Source organism: Camelina sativa, chromosome 12 (assembly GCF_000633955.1).
Source record: "Camelina sativa cultivar DH55 chromosome 12, Cs, whole genome shotgun sequence".
Classification (NCBI taxonomy): Eukaryota; Viridiplantae; Streptophyta; class Magnoliopsida; order Brassicales; family Brassicaceae; genus Camelina; species Camelina sativa.
This window is the reverse complement of record NC_025696.1, coordinates 31,125,077-31,148,390: the sequence shown is the minus strand read 5'-3', so window position 1 is coordinate 31,148,390 and position 23,314 is coordinate 31,125,077. Positions and strand designations below refer to the sequence as shown.

The following is a 23,314-nucleotide window of genomic DNA, read 5'->3' as shown; positions in this document are numbered from 1 at the left end:
TACTTCCATTGTAGCCAATTATGTGAAGTTAGGAGTACAAATGCAAAGAAAAAGAAACCAACCTTAATAATGAAAATCTAGGAACAAAAAAACGAGTTCAGATTACAGAATTGATCCTTCAACAACATTGGTAACATTGCAAAAGTTTGTTTTAAGATCTTCTCTTGGGAAATGTGGGTTCTTCTTCTGTTACGATCATACAACTCCATAGCTAGCAGACAATGTTTTAGCATCAGATACTAATAAATGTACTCAATCAGTTTAAGGAAAAAAGACAGTGAGTGACAGTATCTCTCCTAGACTCATGCCCACAAAGGAAAAAATGAAATCCCACAAATTTTTCAGCTAAGCAAGCTATCTGAGTATCTAACATGAACTGGGACAAACAACACTGAATTCTAATGAAGACAATGAACAATAAGATGATCAATGCAACACAATGAACACTAAACTTGACATTGAGCAAACTTTTAATGAGGCTTCAAAACCAAACAACAAGTAAAAGCAGAATGTTTTATACCCAAACAGCAAGCAAAAACCATTAAAGCTCATATCCATCTCGTCAAGTTCAGCCAAAACCATTAAAGCTCATATCCATCTCATCAAGTTCAGCCAAAACCACCACTAAATCATAAAGTAGAGATTAAAAAACAGGAGGACCAGCCAATCGAATCAACCATTAAAGATCAAAAAAGAGCTTAGAGCATTAAAACAGAGCACACTTTATAAACATAACCCTAGTTTTTTTTTTCAAATCTTCTACGTCACGTTTCCTCTTTTCCACTTAAGCTCTTGCGATAGGGCCACCAATGTCTTCGTCCCATCCGTCCGTACATGCCACTCTCAAGTCCAATGCTCGCACAACCGCTAATAACAGGATTTTCGCCACAGACCTCTACTCCGCCTCCCTCTCGGAAGAAAATTAAAGTCGGAGAAACCAAAGTCACTGATTGTCCAAAACCCTTGTTACGGATCCTGTTTCTGATCCCACAAAACCCATATCAAAGTCTAGGGTTTTGAGCCAAGGGTTAAAATTTGATTTAATGAAGAGCAAAACTGGACTGCTAAAAGAGAAACCTTGTGAGTTCGATCCTGAAATAGTGTGTTTGATCTGATTTCAAACGAGAGTGGCCACACATTATTATCACTAATATTCTATGTAACATGTTATCGCCACTAATCCTGATGATTTACTCGCTACTGTCTATCTCGCGGCGAACCAGATCGCCCCTGCTCATGAAGGACTATGTTAAGAAATCTCTCACTCACTACTCAGATCAACGAACTCCCAACCTCACAATCTCTTTCCAGTGTATCGCAAACGCTTTGAATCAAAGAGAAGAAACGAAACGAAACAAAAGGAACAACGAACACACGCACAAGATTGTTTATCCAGTTCAATCAGATCGATGTGATCTAACCTACGTCTGGGGCCGAATCAATTCCGCAATCCACTATATCAAAGATTGTACAAAATACAGAAACAGAGCAGAGCTCAACAACAATGGAGTCTCTCTCTCTCAACAACTTTCTATTACAAGAGATAAGAAAATGAAACGACGATGGTGAAGAGATAATGATCTGCTACGATTAATACCAAACACAGCGTTTATATGACTAAGCCTCTCTCGCGAAAAGAGTATTAGTCTTCCTCTTCAAAACCCCGGTTCAATAACTTCCACCAAACCAGATACTGATTTCCACTAACCAGCAACTAAACCAGCTACTGAAATTGAATCAGAAACCATACCTCTTAACACTCCACCTTGATCAACTTTCATACATCCTCTAGTGAACTGCACAACTTGAATTTAACCTCCGGCTTCATAATATTCAAATGATTACTCGATCAGCTTTAGAAACTCTAAAACTTCTGAACTGGTATACCTTTGGTAAGCATATCCGCAGGATTCGAAGATGTATCAATCTTCACAACTCCTACTTCTCCAGCTTCGATCACATCCCTGATAAAATGATACTTCACGTCTATATGCTTTTTCCTCTCATAGAAAGCATTGTTCTTGGACAAACATATCGCAGACTGTGAATCACACCAGACAGTAGCAGCTGCTGGCTTCAAACCCATGTCTTCCAGCAAGCCCCTAATCCACATTGCTTCCTTGACTGCTTCAGTAAGAGCAATGTACTCTGCTTCAGTGCTTGATAAAGCCACTATCTTCTGCAAACTCGACCTCCAGCTCACAGTGTTTCCACCAACCGTAAACACATACCCGCTAGTAGATCTTCTTCTTGTAAGATCTTTAGCATGATCTGAATCGCAAAAACCATGAACATTAAAGTTCTCTCCTTTTGTGTATACTAGAATTAAATCAGTAGATCCTCTCAAGTACCTAAGTACCCATTTGACTGCTTCCCAATGATCTTTTCCAGGTTTACTCATGAACCTACTGACCAACCCAACTGCATAAGCTATATCAGGTCTTGTTCCAATCATAGCATACATCATACTACCTACTGCACTTAAGTAAGGAGTAGTCTCAGTGTAAATACACTGACTATCATCTTCAACAACCGACATACTGAAATGAGCACCAATTGGCGTATCTACACTCCTACAATCTGCCATCCTGAATCTTTGCAACACCTTTTCTAGATATCCAGACTGAGACAGAGTAAGCGTACCATCTTCTCTGTTCCTTGAGATATCAATAACAAGAATCCTGCTGGCAGCTCCCATGTCTTTCATCTCAAAAGTTGAGCTCAGAACATCCTTAAGCTTCTGGATTTTCGTCTTGCTCTTAGCTGCCAACAACATGTCATCTACGTACAAAAGTAAGTAGACATACTCACCCTGTTTCACCTTCTTGACATAAACACATGAATCATGCTCATTCCTCTTGAATCCATTTTCAATCATAAAGTCATTGAACTTTCTGTTCCACTGCCTCGGAGCTTGCTTTAAGCCATAGAGTGACTTCTTCAACAAACAAACTTGATCTTTATTTGGATCCACCACATATCCTTCTGGTTGCTCCATGTAGATAACCTCATCAAGTTCTCCATGTAAAAACGTTGTTTTCACATCCATTTGCTCCAATTCCATGTCTTCATCTACCACCTTTGACATTAAGATCCTGATTGAAACATGTTTAACAACTGGTGCAAAAACCTCATCATAGTCAATACCTTTCTTCTGACTGAACCCTCGAGCCACCAATCTAGCCTTATACCGGCTCGCCTCAACACCTGGAATTCCCGGTTTATACTTGTAGATCCATCTACAACTTATTACAGACTGATCCTTAGGTCTATCAACTACATCAAAAGTTCCTGTTCTTGATAGGGACCCCATCTCATCATCCATACCGGCATTCCATTTCACCCAATCTTTATCTTCTTTAGCTTCGTGATAACACTGTGGTTCTTCAACCTCGATCTCTTCCGCAGCTACCAAAGCAAAAGCAAACTGAGTATAATCTGCTAATTTCTCTAGCACTCTCGTAGGTCTCTTCTTACGACCTCTAACCAACTGATAGTTCCTCAAGTCTATCGCATGTATCAGTGGTTCTACTGTATCCTCATCTGATTCTACATTTTCAATACCACTTACGACAGTAGCTCCACCTTCAGCTGAACCCGATCCAGCTTCTTTAATCGTTGTTACCTCAGTTTCAACTGAATCTGCAACATCCTTCACTTTATCTTGAAACACTTGCTCTCCTTCAGTCTTGAGATCCTTATAAACCAAGCATTCATTAAACACCACATTCCTGCTAATCACACATTTCTCTTCCTCTAACAACCAAATTTTGTAACCTTTAGTACCCTGAGGATAACCAATGAACACACCTTTAAGAACTCTGGGTTTTAACTTCCCTTGATCTTGATGAACATAAGCTATTGAACCAAACCTCCTTAGATGCTTATATCCAGGTTTTCGATTTAACCAAAGCTCCTCAGGAACATTGTGATCAACAGCTGATGCGGGTGATCTATTCACCAAGTAAGCTGCTGTTGCGGCTGCTTCAGCCCAGAATGGCTCACCTAGACCTGACTCATCGAGAAGGCACCTTACCTTTTTCATAATGGTTTGGTTCATCCTCTCAGCAACTCCATTTTGTTGTGGCGTATAAGTACAGGTCTGATGTCTCTCTATCCCATTCTTCTTACAATAGTCATCAAACTTCTGATTGCAGAATTCCAAACCATTGTCTGTTCGCAGCACCTTGACCTTCTTACTAACTTGATTCTCTACCAAATCCTTCCACTCATAGAATCTATCAAAGGTTTCATCCTTAGTTCAAAGAAAAATTAGCCAGACTTTCCTAGTCTTGTCATCAATGATAGACAAAAAATATTGCTTACCCGAGAGAGAAGAAGTAACATTTGGAGAACCCCACAAGTCAGCATGAACATATCCCAAAGCATCCTCTGTATTATGTCTCCCAACATTGAAACTCAGCTTCTTTGACTTTCCCATCACACAGTGCTCACAGAATTCCAGCTCAACAATATCCTTTTTTTCTAACAGTCCTTTACCCGTAAGAATCTTCATATTGTTCACACTCATGTGACCCAGCCGACTATGCCACAGATTGGTATCATCACTTGTTCTCCCTTCTGCATTACAGCCCTCGCCTAGCACAGTATGTCCATCAAGAATATATAACCCGTGTACCAAATTTCCTCGCAGAGCTGTTTTAGATTCCTTGTAGAAACAAACCCTGCCATCTCCACCTTCATGCTTATAACCGAGCTGATCCAAAGTCCCTGTGGAGATAAGATTCCTTCTCAAACTTGGCACATACCGAACATTCTTCAACATTCTAATAGAACCACCATGCGTGTTGATCTTGATGGTTCCACTCCCTTTTGACTCAACAGTGTGGTGGTCCCCGAGAAGTATCGTAGTAGACACCTTTTCATTGAACTCAGTGAACCAATCCTTCCGAGATGTCATGTGATAAGTACAACCGGAATCAATAACCCATTTATCCTTGGCATCTTGATCATTCATACTCAAAGCTTCCGAGTACACAAGCTTCTCAACGAGAACACCAGCTTCTCCATGACCTTCACCTTCAAACTTTCGCTTTTTAGCATAACAATCCTTTTTAACATGTCCCTCCTTCTTACAAAACCAGCACACAACCTTCGATTTAGAGTTAGACCTGCTCCTGCTTCTACCTTTTGATCCACCCTGTTGTCCCCTGGTTTGTGGTCTTCCTCGTTCATTCGTAAACAAGGCAGCAGACGAACCAGTGTTGCTTTCTTTCAACTCAGCCAGCTCTCGTTCCAATGACTTAGCTGACGAGACTACATCTTGAACTGAAAGGCTTTTGTTGCCATACTTAAGCGTATGCTTAAGTTGGCTATAACTCGATGGTAAAGAATTCAGCAGCAAGATTGCTTGAACCTCTTCCGTTACCTGAATCTCCAAGCTCCCAAGTTCTGCAACGATCTTCAAGAAATCATCAACATTCTGATCTATCATGTGTGTATCAACCATCTTGAATGAGTAAAAGTTTAACTGCACATAGATCCTGTTTGGCAACGAAGTCTCCATGTACAACTTGTTCAGTAATGACCACATCTCAGCAGCAGACTCACAATGATTTACCTTCCTAAGTACCTTATCACCAACGTGATTGATGATGATGGTGAGAGCTTGCTGCAACTGATCAATCTTGACCGGATCTGGAACTTTTTTCGATTGCAGCAATGATCCATCGGAGGATTCATCTGCGGAAGCCATCTTTTCCTCACTCTTGGATAACAGAACTGTCTTTGTCAGATCGAACTCAGTGAGGATGCTCTTTAGACCAAGAACACCTAATTGCGCCAGGATCCTTATCTTCAAAAGCGAGAAGTCGCTTTCTCCATCGAACACCTTGATCTCTACTCTTGTTGTTGTCGCCATCGATCGGATCTTGAGTAATCGTTAAACCCCAAGCTCTGATACCAATTTGTTAAGAAATCTCTCACTCACTAATCAGATAACCGAACTCGCAACCTCACAATCTCTCTCCAGTGTATCGCAAACGCTTTGAATCAAAGAGAAGAAACGAAACGAAACAAAAGGAACAACGAACACACGCAAAAGATTGTTTACCCAGTTCAATCATATCGATGTGATCTGACCTACGTCTGGGGCCAAATCAATTCGGCAATCCACTATATCAAGGATTGTACAAAATACAGAAACAGAGCAGAGCTCAACAACAATGGAGTCTCTCTCTCTCAATAACTTTCTGTTACAAGAGATAAGAAAACGAAACGACGATGGTGAAGAGATAATGATCTGCTACGATTAATACCAAACGCAGCATTTATATGACTAAGCCTCTCTCGCGAAAAGAGTATTAGTCTTCCTCTTCCAAACCCCGGTTCAATAACTTCCACAAAACCAGATACTAATTTCCACTAACCAGCAACTAAACCAGCTACTGAAATTGAATCATAAACCATACCTCTTAACAGACTAGAATTAGGAATTGGTGATTCTTCCACTATCAAAGCATTCTCAGAAGCTTTTGGTGAAACTGTGGAGGAGGTTCGAAGCAAAGCAAGGTATATAATAAGTTGATTAAATGAGGCTGTGTTTGGTGGACTGTAAGGGTTATTTCTTTGGAGTTCTGTTTGATCACTTAGCTTGTCTGTTTTTTTTTAGGAACTGGGATGACTTTTGGCATGTTGTAGAATTGCTTGCAGCAAAAGGAAAGCGTTCGTCTCAGATTATGTTGTTCAAGCCCGAGCCACTGACTGTTGTCAAGGTTCTAGATAGGTTTCGACAAATTTTGGTTATGAATGAGTGTTTTTTACAATCAACCTTCTTTGTCTTAACTCCAAATCGCGTGTTAATCATCGCAAGGAAAGTGGAAAAGATAGTAAGAAAAGGAAGAAGAATCGAATGTCGGCACTTCTCATGGCAGCAACAGACAGTGAATCTAATTACCTAACTCAGTTACTTCAGGTATTAGGCGGATCAATCATCACAAATGTACTTGTTGCTAGCTGTTCCTTATGGACTTTATTACATTGCAGGGGAAATTGAAATTAGGGTTCTCAGGTCCTATTGTATTAGCTGCCTTGGGACAAGCCGCTCTTTATATTCAAGAGCACTCAAAGCCGGCCACCTTCAAATTCCAAGTCTTTTTCAGAAGAGGTCCATGTTTTTTTTTAAAAATATATCAAAAATGATCCTGAGCTGTGTGAGTAACAATAGATTTATCCTTCTGCTTCTGTTCTTGTAGGCTGCAAAGATTGTTAAACAAGTATTCACTGTGTTTCCTAACTATGACATTATTTTTCCCGCTCTTCTAACCGGTGGTGTGTCGAATCTTCCTGAAAACTGTATCTTAACACTTGGTGTTCCAATTGGATCCATGCTTTCAAAACCTATTAAAACTGTAGGTGAGATACTGAATAAATTCTGGGCAATGTTTTCACATGCAAATACAAATATGACGGAGAACGAGCACAGGTACAATTATAATTCAATGAATGTTATCCCTAAAACAATGTTATTTTATGTTATGGCTTAGCTATCAATTACTTGTAGATACATCACATGGAGGATGATTCATAAAAAATTTACAATAGAAATGGTAAAAGAAACACTGACAAGTATGTAAGTGTATGTGGACAAGCTCAAGTTGAAGATGAAGTTCAGGAAGCTGTACAAAATATATCTGCACAAGCTTCTGTCTCGGCACAGACATCTGATGTATGCTCAAGCCTCTGTCCTACAAAAGAGCATCAGAGGCTTGTTGATTTTGTTCGTATGTCTCGGTTTTGAAGATTTGTGAAGATATACTTAAGGCACGTTTTGGGATATTATTTGGAGGTAAAGCACGAAGAAAAAGGAAGCTTGAAGATATTTAGAAGATTTAGTGGGATTAGGAAATATTCGTTTAACAAAGAATAAAGTTAAATGGAATATTTCCTCTTGATTTTAGGAAAGTTGATAGCCTTGGGAGAGGCACGAAATCCCTTAAATATAGAGGGTCTAGGACTTAGAAACTTATCTCTTCAGAACGTAAAAAAGAGAGAAAAAACCTTGTAAGCCTTTTGGCATCTTTGAGAGAAAAGGGTGAGGGTTTTGTTTCTAAGTGAGAGTCCTGGGTGTAGATCATTTGTGTTGATCTTAAGGATCTCTTAGTGGGTTGGGAATAGATTGGGAACAAGCTAAGAGAAGATCTTAGGGTTGTGTAAGTCCAATATTGAACACTAACTGTAATTGTGTTCAAGAAGTATTTCCAACAAAGATTGAGGACGTAGGCATTTGCTGAACCTCGTTAAAAAATTTGTGTCTCTTGTCTCTTCTACACTAACAAGTGGTATCAGAGCGGGCATCTGTGCAAAGTCTAACTCAACTAACGGGTGAAGATCTTGGGAAGAAGAACATGGAGGCACAATCAATGTTATTCATGGCAAACGACTTATTGATGTTAGATCCAAATCAATATGGGATGTGGAAGGTGTTGATGATGCATAGAATTAAAGGAATTCATGAAGATGCATGGACAGCAGTTGAATGTGGATGGGAGTCGCCGAAACAGGCTGTTGTAGATTCTGACGGGAATCAGGTGGCTGTTGAAAAACCCAAAACAGAGTGGTCAAAATCTGACAAAGCATTGTCCACACTCAATTCACTGGCACTTTCAGCAATATTTAATGGCATTCGCAGGTATCAGTTCTCATTGATTCAAGGTTGTACATCTGCTAAAGAGGCTTGGGAGATTCTACAAAATATCTTTGAAGGTACAACAAGTGTGAAACGCACAAGGTTAGATATTCTTGCTTCTGAGTTTGAGAACCTTAGGATGTATGAGTTTGAGAACATTACTGCTTTTAGTGGTAGAATATATGCTATTGCGAATAAAGCTAGAGCTCTTGGAAAGAATTACAAAAACAGGAAGTTGGTCAAGAAATTGTGGAGGGGTTTAGCTCATAGATATCATCCTGTGAAAATTGCGATGGATGTTGCTCTTGATATAGACAATATGCCTTTTGAGGAGGTAGCCAGTCAATTGCTAAGCTATGAGTTGCAGTACTTATCGTCTGATGTAGGAAACAACACACAAGGGATTGATGTTTGTTCAGTCTGTGATAGTGAAGAGAACACAGAGGCTCGTAAAACAGAAGAACTTGAGAGTCTTGTGGTGAATAAAGAACGCAAAAGTTTGAAGATTACAGGCAAACAGAAAATGAATAAGGTCCAGTGTCATGTTTGTCAGGGCTTTGGTCATTTTAAATCAGATTGTCCTTCAGTGAGGAAGAAAGGGATCAAGAGTCTGCATTCGCCAAAAAGGAAGAAAAACACACAAAAGCCTCAAACAAAAAGGTCAAAGTTTGTTGCTCTTTGTGGCTAATTGAAACTTGCTGTTGATAAGTTGGAACTAAAGTCTGATAATGGAACAACTTGTTGTACGGATCAGGACTCTGAGCCACAAGAAGAAGAACTTAAATTGTTGCTGAATGATCAGATCAACACTCTGAGGAAATATCTGATACAGAGGGAAAAGGAAAATCAGAGGCTTGTCACAGAGAAGAATGACTTGGTAAGCAAAATTTCAAATCTGGAAGAAGATCTAGCTCTGGAGAAAGTAAAGTCTTGTGATTTAGAAAAATGTTTAGAAGATCAATTAAGAAGCATCAAGATGTTGAGCAGAGGAACAAAGGATCTTGACAAGATTCTGACAATCGGTAGAACATGTAATGTCAGATGGGGTTTGGGTTACCATGGAGGTGATTCTGGTGCAACTACTCAGTTTGTTAAAGGAGAAACTTTGGCTTCAAAATTTGTGGATTCAAGTCTCTGTATATCTCCATCAAAGGTCCGAAACGTGTCTGTCAGCAAGGAGACAGGTGACAAACGGCTGAAATCTTGGCAGGCGTTTGTACACGACAACTTTAAGAGAAGAATGATTGGTTGTTGGTATTGTAGGAAACCTGGTCATATCAAAGCTCAATGCTACAAGTTCTTGAAGAGGGTAACACAAGTCATGATAAGGAAGAAAAATTACAAAGAGGGTCAAAGATTCAATCAAGTTTGGATCAAGAAGCATGATTTATATTGTCCTGAAGACTACACAAAACATGCATCAAGCGACAGACGTTTGTATTCTAACAGTGGCTACTCAAGGAATCAGAGAGGTGTTCAACGCAAGAAACAACATCTAAGACATGTGCATGAGGAATTCCAAGATTCCGGTCAATGGAAAAAAACGTTAGAGACCGAGATGTTGAGCCAAAAGATGTCGTCTCACAGACCAGATAATAAGAAGAAAGACAACTATCTGTTTGACGACTGATCAAAGTCATGTGCTGATGGTTGATATTTCAAGATGTTGTGGCAAGGTAAACTTGAGCTTTTAAAGTTTTTTAATGAGTTTTACCACTCAAGCAGGGGGAGATGGTGTAAGAAGAATATGATTTCTTATTATGGGGGAGTTTCCAAGATGTTGTTTGATTTTGGAGGAGTCTTCAAGGGGTTGTGTTATGGATTTCCAGGAATCATGAAGTGTTGTGCTTGAGTTATAAAACTCAGTAAAAAAGGGGGAGATTGTAAGTGTATGTCGGCAAGCTCAAGTTGAAGATGAAGTTCAGGAAGCTGTACAAAATATATCTGCACAAGCTTCTGTCTCGGTACAGACATCTGATGTATGCTCAAGCCTCTGTCCTACAAAAGAGCATCAGAGGCTTGTTGATTTTGTCCGTATGTCTCGGTTTTGAAAATTTGTGAAGATATACTTAAGGCACGTTTTGGGATATTATTTGGAGGTAAAGCACGAAGAAAAAGGAAGCTTGAAGATATTTAGAAGATTTAGTGGGATTAGGAAATATTCGTTTAACAAAGAATAAAGTTAAATGGAATATTTCCTCTTGATTTTAGGAAAGTTGATAGCCTTGGGAGAGGCACGAAATCCCTTAAATATAGAGGGTCTAGGACTTAGAAACTTATCTCTTCAGAACGTAAAAAAGAGAGAAAAAACCTTGTAAGCCTTTTGGCATCTTTGAGAGAAAAGGGTGAGGGTTTTGTTTCTAAGTGAGAGTCCTGGGTGTAGATCATTTGTGTTGATCTTAAGGATCTCTTAGTGGGTTGGAAATAGATTGGGAACAAGCTAAGAGAAGATCTTAGGGTTGTGTAAGTCCAATATTGAACACTAACTGTAATTGTGTTCAAGAAGTATTTCCAACAAAGATTGAGGACGTAGGCATTTGCTGAACCTCGTTAAAAATTGTGTGTCTCTTGTCTCTTCTACACTAAAAAAGTACCCCGATGTTATCGAGGTAGACTTTTTTGGTGTGTTACTTGTTGAAAACGTTAGCTAGAAGCAATCTTTTCTTTCTACTGAAATTAGTGTAATGTTCTCTATTCAGGTTAAAGAAGCCCTCTGTTCAATCTTTTATTTTGGATTGCGAGGTTGTTGCTTTCGACAGGATAAACAATAAAAAGAATCGTTCCAGGTAACTCATAAGCAAATAGAAGACTTGTTATTTTCAGTTCTGTCTTAAGATGAAGCTAGCTACTTTAACTATTTGATGCTATCTAGGCTTTTATATTTCTTGTATTTTTTAGGATTTGGGTACCCGAGGTCGTAAAAATATGAATGCCTGAGATATCAAGGTTCCAGTATGCATCTTTGCTTTTGACATGTTATATCAAAATGGCCAACAACTTACCAAGGAGAATCTTAGTTAATATTTGCCGAGAGGTGAGCCATATTAGAACTTTTTCTTTAGTTTCAGTTAAGTATATTTTGTGTAATCATTTATATGCAACTTTTTTCTAATTGAAGCTATATGTCAAAAAACCTTGTGTAGTGTAAAAGGTTTTCTTATTCATAAAGATGTGTAGGTTGTGCCTCATATATGATTACAATATTAACCTAGTTACGTAATTGGAAATAACCAAACTATACAGCAACTATATATTAATTACATAGATGAGTCTGGGCGCCCGAATACCCAGCTTGAGCAGAAAACCATAATCAAATTCTTTCCGACTAAGAGCTTTCGTAAGAATGTCACCTAGCTGAATCTTAGTCGAAACATATTGAGGAGCAATAACACCACGGACAATCTCAGCCCTAATAAATGACAATCCGATTTAATGTGTTTAGTCCGCTCATGAAATACTGGGTTCTTACTTATATGAATGGCAGACTGATTATCACAATGGAGTGGCACCTGAGCAGAACAATCTACACCCATAGAGATATGTACTTCGTGCAACCATAAAATCTTACAATCTCAGCCATAGCACGGTACTCCGCTTCAGCTAAAGAAAAAAAGACCACATCTTGCTTCTGTGTTTTCCAAGAAATTGTAGAACCACCACGTTGAATAAACCAAGTAGTGAGTGAGCAGCGTGTCAAAGAACAACTATTGTAGTCAGCATCACACCAAGCCATGAGTCGAAGTTCCGTACCAGCCCCAAGAAGAATACCTTGATCCGGGTTATTCGTTATTCTTGAGGTAACAAATAACCCGACGAGCAGCCTCCCAATGTTCCAGCTTTGGAGCTTGCATAAACTTGAGATAATATATGAATAGCATACGAGAGTTCCGGTATATTAACATCAAGGTAAATAAGACGGCCAACCAAACATCGATAACGAAAAGGATCCAATAAAAACTCACCACCAGTCTTGGCCAATTGATGATTCTGTTCAATCAGATGAGAGACTGGTTTGGACCCATGTAAACTCGTATCGAAATTATATCAAGCGTGTACTTGCGTTGAGAAAGATACATACCCATCGAATTATGAGCAACTTCATTGCCCAAGAAATATTTAGAGATACCAAGGTCGTTCATATGGAAACACGAGCTTAAGTATTCTTTAAAATCGGTAATGACCTGAGGAGAACTCCCTGTAACTATATGATCATCAACATAGACAAGCACATGAATATGTCTTCCATCGATAGCAAAAGTGAACAAAGAGTATTCTTTTAAACTTTGCTGTGGATAGCTTGGAAAACAAACAACGGGTGCTTGTTTGAGACCATAAAGAAACTTGTATAGACGACAAACTTGTGATTTATCGTCAGCACGAAAACCCGGAGGAAACTGAATAAAGACTTCTTCATCTAAATCACCATGAAGGAAATCATTGTGCACATCCATTTGGTGAACTTCCCACTCCCGAGAGACCACAACTTTCAAAAATGATCGGACCATAGTCATTTTACACACACTGGTGCAAAATTCTCCTTGTAATCAAGACCCGCAGTCTGATTGTTGCTAAGAACAACTAAATGAGCCTTGTAATGCTCAAGCGTGCCATCAGACCTATATTTCAGAGTAAACACCCATTTGCAACCAAAAGCTTTCTTACCAGGAGGTAAAGTCTCAACCGTCCATGTACCCTGATGTTCAAGAGCAGTTATCGCAACACAAATTGCTTCACGCCAATCTCATCTACGAATGCCTCAGCATACGTACGATGGATCACACTGGCATTAATTACAACAAGAAATGCTTGATGATGATCCGAGAACTGAGAACTATTGACATAGGAGTCTATAGGATACCAAGAAAAATCAATAAAATCACCATCAGATTCCAAACGAGTAGTATTAGTCACGTAACCATCAAGACGCTTAGATTTAAATTTTTGTCAGCATCCTTTCCTGTAGGAGCATAACCATCATCCAAAGAAATTATAATCTCATAAGTTTCAGCAGAAATATCAGTAGGTATAGGCTCCAAAACCGCAGGCGACAACAAAGGGGGAGCCACACTCTCCGGTGAAGACGGAGTAGCTCCAACAATTGAAATATCAGCAAGTGGACTTTCTTCAAGCAAAACAGTCGTAGGAGGAGCCAAAACCTTATCAACAAAATTATTCTCGTCATCATGTATGTTAGGTAGAGGAGGCAATGTATTCAGCGGTGATGGAGACTTCGATTGAGCAAGAGGAAACGAAAACTCAGTCTCAATAAAGACAACATCTCGAGATGTTGAAATAACACCATTGTCAAGGTCATAAACCTTCCATCTCGTCTTCCCATAAGGGTAACCAAGAAAAATATATTGACTGCTTTGAGTAGCAAATTTATCACCACCATGGCGTTGGTTATGAACATAACATAAACAACCGAACACTCTCAAATGGTTCATAGGCGGTGGTACCTTGTAAAGAATCTCGAAAGGATTCTTGCCATGTAGAACCATCGTGAGCGTTGTATTAATTAAATATCATACCGTAAGAGCACAAAAAACTCCAAAACTCCACCGGAAGCTGAGCTTGAAAACGCAAAGCCCTTGCGACATTAAGTATGTGATGTTGCTTTCGCTCCATTTTGTTGTGGAGTACCCACACAAGAAGTCTCATGAAGTATCCTTTTTCTCAAAAATATCCACCTAGACTTACAAATTCAGATCCATTATCACTTCTAATAGTCTTCACATTCCGTTCAAATTTTCATTCAACCAAAGAAATAAAATCACGTAGAATGGAAGCAGTTTTAGACTTATTTGGAAACAAATAAATCCACACGGCCCGAGAGTAATCATCAACAATCGTTAGAAAAAATCGTTGATCCACAAATTGTCGTTGTCCGATACGGACCCCATAAATCAAAATGAAAAGCTCAAAAACCACCGAAGTTTTATTAATGCTCAAATGGAAAGAATCCTCTCTTTGCTTAGAACGAATACAAATGTCACATGTTTGGAATAAAAAAAACCTACTACTACTAGAATATGAAAATTTCAATATCTCCATGGTCGTAGATGAGGGATTTCCCAAACTAAGATGTCACACATCCTTAGGTTGCCGGTCCAAAGCTTGTGTCACTGCTGTAGCAGCTATCCCTCGAAAAAAAGAAAGACCATTCTCCTACTCACCTGATCCAATCACCGTCTGAGTGATGCGGTCCTAAACAACACAAATCTTATCAGATATCTGGAAGATACAACACATCTCCTGTTAACTGAGAAACCGATATAAGATGACATTGCAATCTATCAACAAAGAAGACATTGAGTAACCAGAGATAAGAACCAAGAGAAACTGTTCCTTGCTTAGTAGAAACAGTAAACCGACCGTCTGGTAATTTTATAAACATAGATGCCATATCACAAAAATCCAAGAGAAACTCAATGCTTCCCATCATATGATTTGAAACAACTGTGTCAATAATCTAAGATTCAAGAATAAACTTACCATAAAGTTGATATTGGTAGTCGCTTTTCTCGCACTGAGCATATCCTTTAGCTTTCGCCATTCTTGATCATTCAAACCTTTAAAACCCACACGATCAGTCTCTGTAAGTGTAGTAGTGCCCGCAAAAACTGGCTACAAAGTCTCGACGTGATTAACCTGTGCTGGCTTTGGCAAAGAAGGTGATACACGACGATCCACACTCAAACTTCCAGAACCTCCATGTTGTGTAGTAGGAAGCTTGGAACGTGGTTTATCACCCTACCTCCATGGATAACCTATCTTGTGAAAACAATGATCAGCAAGATGTCCTTTCCGACTACAACTCATACATATGGCAGAAGGATCTCGGAGTTGAGACGACAGAGTGGAACGTGAAGCTGCTTGAACAGAAAAACTAGCGCCTTTGTGGCACTCGTTTCGTTCTTCCAATAAGAGACCAGCTCGTTTTGACTCCTCATCCTGTGAAACAACCTGATCTGATTCATCAAATGAAGGAAGTGGATCCCATGACAAGAGTGAAGACTTCACAGCACCAAAAATATTTTCATCAAGCCCCATCAAAAACTGATGCAACCTATCTTCTTCTCGTTCTTTTGCAATTTCTTCAACTGTTTTTGCCCATTGAAAATCCGCAAGACTTGTCCAAAGCTTTGTAAATTTCCCATAATATGCCTCAACCGCGAGTCCAATCTGTTGACAATTCGCCAATTCAGTTTTAAGACGTTGTACTCTTTGTCCATTCTTCACCAAGAATCACTTTTGTATATGTGTCCAGAGGTCATAAGTGAACTCATGAGGGGAAAAAGAGCTGCTCAATTCAGGTGTCACCGTAAGTCTAATCCACGACACCACCATGGCATTATCTGCCCACCAATCTTCTAAGTCATCCGAGTCTTCAGCAGGTTTAGGTATAGAACCATCAGCAAATCGAAATTTCTTCCATATATGCTCGCAAAGCAAGACGAAGATTCATCACCCACTCATCATCATTAGAACCATGAAGTTGTGGCTGTGAAAACAGCGATTCGGGATTATCTCCAGCAGAGAGATCATACGGATCAATCCGACGCCTTGTCGTTTTTTGATCTGTGCTTTAGAACCCAAGGACAAAGTAGAACCAAGCTTAGAAGATGATTCATCTTCTGTCATGATTCCAGAAGATGTATACCGACAGAATGATCGAGTATACAAAGATCAAAGAAAAAGTAGAGAATCTAAGCAATGACATAGAGGATCAAAGAACCTAAAATTTTAGGTTTAGCTCTGATACCATGTCAAAAACCTTGTTTAGTGTAAAAAGTTTCCTTATTCATAAAGATGTGTAGGTTGTGCCTTATATATGATTACAATATTAACCTAGTTACGTAAATGGAAATAACCAAAATATACAGCAACTATATATATATTAATTACATAGATGAGCCTGGGCTCATAATACTATACGGTTCATTTGAAGAAGATCCTGGGTATTTCCACTTTGTAACGACTCTAACATCTAGTGATACCGATGAAATACAAAAGTTTTTCGACGCTTCCGTTGATATATCTACACTTATTTGTATCTCTAATAACTTTACCGCCTTGTCATCTTTAACGTTATGTTATTTCGGTGAAGGTTTAGTCATTAAATCATTGCACTCGGATGCATCCTATGAGCCTGCAAAGTATAATTGGCTAAAATTGAAGAAGGACTACAAAAACAGGCAATAATACTCTCTTTTGATCTTTAACAAAAAAATAATACTCTGTTTTACACAATTTTGTTAATTGACGATGAGTCCTTTACTGACACTAGGACTTACTTATATATGTAGCATTGGGGACTCTTTGGATCTTGTACCAATTGGTGCAAAACATGGAAACGGCAAACGCAAAGGTGACAACCATTTCAAAGGATCAAAATATATTATTAAGTGATACATTTTGACCCTTCATATTTTATTAACAAAGTTATATGCATTTGTAGGTTTACAGGATTTGGTTCATTTTTACTAGCTTGCTATGATATTTATAAGGGAGAATATCAGAGCATTTGTTATCTCGGTCAGTCTTATGCACCTTGGTCCTTGGCATTTCATTTCTTATTGCAAGTTTCTTAAATCTTGGTTTTAACAGGTTTGGGCTACTAGGTAATGGACTGTCTGAACCCGAGCTACAAGAGTTGTCTTCTCGTCTTTGCTCTAAAGTGATTGCTAAACCACAAGTAGGATATTTATAATCTCTTGTCTCTGACATCTTTTTTTTTTGCTTCACTATCATATATGTTTCTTGGTTGAGTTCTTGTTAACTGTAATGATTCAAATATCCAGAAAAAGTACCAAGTTAAGGGCAGCAATAGCATCAAACCAGATGTTTTGTTCCAGCCGACTGAGGTAGAATATATGCATACATGATTAAGGTCTTGGAAGTGAGCGCACAAGAAGTGACAGTTAGCCCTGAGCATCTTGCAGCTATAGGCATTGTGGACCGTGACAAGGTTTTAACATTATCTGACTTATTCTCATTACCAATCTAGTTGTATACTGGTATGATATATCTTATTGTTACCTATTTGAGTGATTCCATTTTGGTTTGGCTTAAAAGGGATTTTCTCTATGCTCTCATATTCTAGTCTATGTACGGGATGACAAAGAGCCAGAGGAAGCAACATCATCTCAACAAGTCAAGACTTATCCTAACCACACTCATATATATATGTTTTAACATTGGCAAGACAAGGCTAGGCTGCTTTCTAAGTTTTAACTTTGGCTACATATTTTTCAGATTGCTGAGATGTTCCTAGCTCAGAAACACAAATCATCAAAGTAATCAGGACGATGAATAAACAAATTTTGATCTGGTCATCAGAGCATAATGATGCACTTCGTGAATTTTATTTATTTTATACAGTATATCTTCAAGAATATAACATCTATACTAGTATTATTGCAGCAGTTTTTGCTCAAAAATGCTTTTGGAAAATTTTTATTTTTAATAAATTGAATTTAATATTAGTTACCAAAAATTCAAAATTAATTATAGGTAAGATTTAAAAAATAAGGAAATTTTTCTACCTCATTCAAACATAAATATATGATTCCCTTTCATTTTTTATTTGAATTTATATTTAAATTATCTTGAATGATTCTATAATACATTTGGTTAATAAAAATTGTGATTTTTTTCTGCATATGATGGAATACAAAATTTTAAAAACGGACATATATTACTCAAGAGATGAATAAAAAAATACGGGTACAATATCCCACATCGTCTAAAAAAATTGGGCAATGGTTCAAAGTCATACTATAAAAAAGACCAAAATGATTCGGAATACAAATGAGTAGAAAATTTTGATTTATCAGGCATCAAACTTTAAAAACTTTTCTTTGGTTTATTCCGGTTCTTTATTTTAAAGTTTTTTAGAAGGTTAAATATGAAAATATTTAAAACTTTTAAAAAGTTAAATATGATAAATATTATACTGTAGATACACAATAAATATTAAAAATTAAGATGATATAGTGTGAGTTAAAATATCTCGGGACGGGGTTATATAGCGGAACGGGTTTTATCGATATTTATATAAATTAAAAAATATCATTAATTTGGTGTTACAGAGGTAAAACATCATTTCATTACTAAGTTAACACTGTCGGTATCAAAGAATAGACATATCTAATTGAATTGATTAAATAAATATTATGTAAAAAATAAATTATATTGCGGTATTATACGGTTTATTTAACAATTATTATATAATTATAACATATTTAACCAACAAATAAACTTATAATTTAAATATTTTAGTTATAAATAATTTTGTCTGCCGTGTACCGCGCGGGTCCTAATCTAGTACTATAATATATTTGCATTAAAAATATGTAACAAGCTAATTCATGTGTTGTAGCATTACCTTCCTATCATGATTCTTGGTAAAGGAAATAATCTTGTGTTAGGAAAAGTTATAGATCATATCTTATTGACTTTTCTAGCTATTTACTTTTCAATATTATTAACGTCTAGTTGTAGAACACCTATAAAGCATTTCAGATTTATAAGGAAGAAACGAAACGATGAAGAATAAACGTTGAAGTTATCAAAACAGAATAAACATTAAAAAAAAATCATTTTATGTAGAATCAAACCTACCAAAGCAAAACATATATGCACACATAAAATTTCTAGAAAGGCTCTCAAACGATTTTTCAATTTAAAGGCTGCATCAAATGTAAAAGTGTTTTGTTTTATTTAATAAATTTTACATTCATTAAAAAATATATATAATTAGACTCTTGCTAAAACGTTAGATTACTATTTTGATAAAAATATAACTATATTTAAAATCCCTCTTTTAAAACGCGGCCGCCTAGCTGCCCGTTTAATCTCTGATCGGAACAATACCACCGCGATTAGAGCAATTTGGTCTAATAAATCATTGACCGATTTTATACTGATTAGGTGTTGAAAATCGGCTGAATAACCGATTTAATAACCAAAAAATTCAACTAATACTTATTTGTAAGGCCTTATAATTTGAATGGTCTTGAAGTTGTGACCACCCCCTTCTCCCATCAACCGATGTGAGATATGGGAACTTGAATTATGACCTTTTTATTTGTTTCTTCTCTCTTTTTAGTGTTTTTTCTTTTCTCCTTTTTACCGTAATTCTTTGTTTACATACTAGTAAGACTATGTTGTAAAAAAAATATATATATATAATAGTAAAACTTTTGTAATTATAAGACTTGTTTCTTCATTATAAATTTTTACCAGATGTATATTTGTTAGTTAAAATTATAATTAATAATGTCTAAACATATCTGTACATATATATTTGACATAATCTATAAAACTAATGAATTATATTTAATTTAATATAATACATAAAACTAGACTTCGATTAAATACTATTTAATCCCCGATATCTTTGCTAGGCGCTAGGCCCAGCACCTAGCTATTTCTTAACCAAGGTTTATAACAAAGGAACTAAGGAAGGAGAGCACCTCCATTAGTAAGATCTTTGAGGGGTCTATATATCCCCTTGATAATCCAATATAGTTTAAATTTGTAACAAAATTTTAAGTTATATAAATAAAAGTCAAACTAATTAAAAAATGTGATGTGTGAAATTGATATTTTAAACATGTGTCAAAATTTAAACAATATATCTTTATAATTTTTTTTCTTCACTTTTCTAATTTTTATTATAAAAACGCTCTTAAAATATTTTCAAAAAAATACTATAAAACTAATCATAAATTAAGTCTTTTCTTTTGGATTTAACGGGATCTGGGATAAACGTCTAAAAAATCCTACATCTATTTAATTTTGGTCTATGGAGATATATGGGTCTAAAACCCATATCGATAAAAATTAAAAGAAAATTTGAAAGTATTAGATCTTTTAAGTACTTAATTGTAAAGTTAATACTATTTGATTGCTGATATTTGTTGCTACTAAGATTATTTGAAAGTACTAGTATTTGGGTGTGATATGTGTTTAGCGGTGTGATATTTGAGTTAGATTAGGGTGTGATATGTGTTTTTTTGGTGGATATTTTTATGTGTTTTGTTAATTTCTCTTTAAATATTGTTTTTGTGCATTTTTTTTTCCTGTCATCCGTTGGATTGATTGTTTTTTTTTTTTACATTTTTTCTATACGTGGTTGTAGTTCCTTCTTTTTTTTTAAGAATACATATTTAATGAAATAAAATATGTGACGAATGTTTGTCAATGCTTTTGTGATTGTTTTACAAAGTTAGTAAGTTAGTAATTTTTAATAAGGTTTTATATTTACTTACATTTGTGTGTTTATTGTTTTTTAGTGTTACATTTATTGGGCCCAAATATTCGTTTAAGCCTTTAAAGGTAGTGGTCTTTTGGGTCTAGAGTAGGTTTTATTGATTCGAGGATGTATTTATCCTTTTAGGAAATAACTCGTGTCTTGTAACTTTGTTTTTTATTTGTTTGTCGTATATCGCTTGTTGAACGGAATGATGTGTATCAATATTTTGATCTAAAGGATAGTAGAAGGCTTGTAGATCTTATTTTGATGGGCATACTTCGTTTTGAAGCATCCATTGTATCGATACAAAAAAACTTAAATTTTCTTCGCGTCTGTGGGGTGTTTTCATCTTGGCTTCGCATCGCTGATGAGTAATTGGTTCTCTCCTGGTTAGTTCGTTGAACGTATGTATTAATTGGTTCTCCCATGTGTACCTTTGATTCTCTAATTAATTAATCGACTCTTTTAAGAAGGTAGTTGTCTGGATTTACAGTGTTTTCTATTTTGCTCTATTAGAAATTTCTCCTCTTTTTGTTGGTTTATGTTTGCGTATGTATTGATTATGAAATAGTACTGGTTGTGCTGTTTTTTGATAGTTTTGGGGAGCTTTTGTTTTGGCTCGAGTTCATTTACAAACATTGATGTTATATGGCGAATTAAATGTACTAATCTTACTTGAGCGTCTCTTTTGTGTTTCACCAGTATCTGCATCTCTTACCTTTTTTCTGTTTGGTGATAGATGTGTCAACCGGTGCCAAATGATGTTTATTCTGTTTTAGTTTCGTTACCTTAATCTTGTGTTTTTTTAATTCATTTCTTATATAGGTAAAGACCATTTTGCTAATGTATTTATCCTGGTGTTCATAGTTGTTCATAATCTCTGTTGAATTATGTTGGTATGCTGCTCTATGGATTTTTAAAAATTTGTTTTAATCTTTGATTTCTTTTCAATTATTTGAGTTTGTACGCATAACCATAATATATGAAAAAACAACTTCTAAAGAACTCTAACAGTGGAAATACTAGCAATTATTAAAGGACGATAACATTCATAAACCATATTGTCGATCCTTTAGCTAAAAGAAGAAGACAAATTTGATCATTTGTTTCATTGTTTGTAGTAGCAGCAGTGTGGGCATCTATTTTCCATGTCATTGAGGTTATAGATGATGGTTGGTTGAGCTTCTGCCAGTGTAGTGTAGTAGCATTGTAGTTTTGGCACATTGACTCTGTGTAAGGACTTGTTGGGTGAAGATGTAGGCCATAACGGAGGCTCTTGCAAAGTAACCAAAGGTCTTGCTGATAAATTTGGCGACCTCAGGGTTCTCGATACCTCTATTTGTGAAAATGCATTCACAGGTATGGCAATTGGAGCGGCCATGACTGGTTTAAGACCTGTCATTGAAGGTATGACCATGGGTTTCCTCCTCGTCGCCTTCAACAAAATCACCTACAACTGTGGAATGCTTCACTACACATCCGGTGGTTAGTTCACGATTCCTTTTGTCATCCGTGGGCCTGGTGGTGTGGGACGCCAGCTTGGTGCTGAGCATTCACAGAGGTTATAATCTTACTTCCAGTCCATCCCTGGGATCCAGATGGTTTGCTTGCTCGACTCCCTACAATGCCAAAGGCTTGATGAAAGCTTCGATAAGAAGCGAGAACCCCGTGATTCTTTTCGAACACGTTCTGCTTTACAATCTCAAGGAGAACCCCGTGATTCTTTTCGAACACGTTCTGCTTTACAATCTCAAGGAGAAAATCCCAGACGAAGACTACATCTGTAACCTTGAAGAAGCTGAGATGGTTAGACCCGGGGAACACATTACCATCCTCAGTTACTTGCGGATGAGGTACCATGTGATGCAGGCAGCAAAAACTCTGGTGAACAAAGGGTATGACCCTGAGGTTATCGACGTCAGGTCGCTGAAACCATTCAACATCCACACGATCGGAAACTCAGTAAAGAAAACACCGGGTTTTGATCGTGGAGGAGTGTATGAGAACCGGTGGGATTGGGGCAAGTCTTACTGCTGCCATTGACGAAAACTTTCATGACTACTTAGATGCTCTGGTGATGCGTTTGTCTTCTCAGGACGTTCCTACACCTTTATGCTGGTACACTGGTACACTGGAGGAGTGGACCGTGGTTCAACCAGCTCAGATCGTGACCGCTGTTGAGCAGCTTTGCCAGTGAATTCATACTAATCCGGTGAACCAATATTTATCATTTACATCTCCGTTTCCTTTCTCTTTAGATTAGCTTGTTAAAGAATTTGTCCATATGGAAATTGGTTTTGTTGAAGTTTTATCTCCTTTGTGTGTATTGGAATATTTGTTTTGTAACTCAGAGAATGTTTCGTTTGTTAATTAACCTCCCACTTTTTGACACTTACATTCCAAAC

At 37.2% G+C, this 23,314-nt stretch overlaps 1 pseudogene; it reads left to right on the top strand.

Moving 5' to 3' along the window:
* On the top strand, positions 17,532–23,129 carry LOC104734045 (annotated as a pseudogene).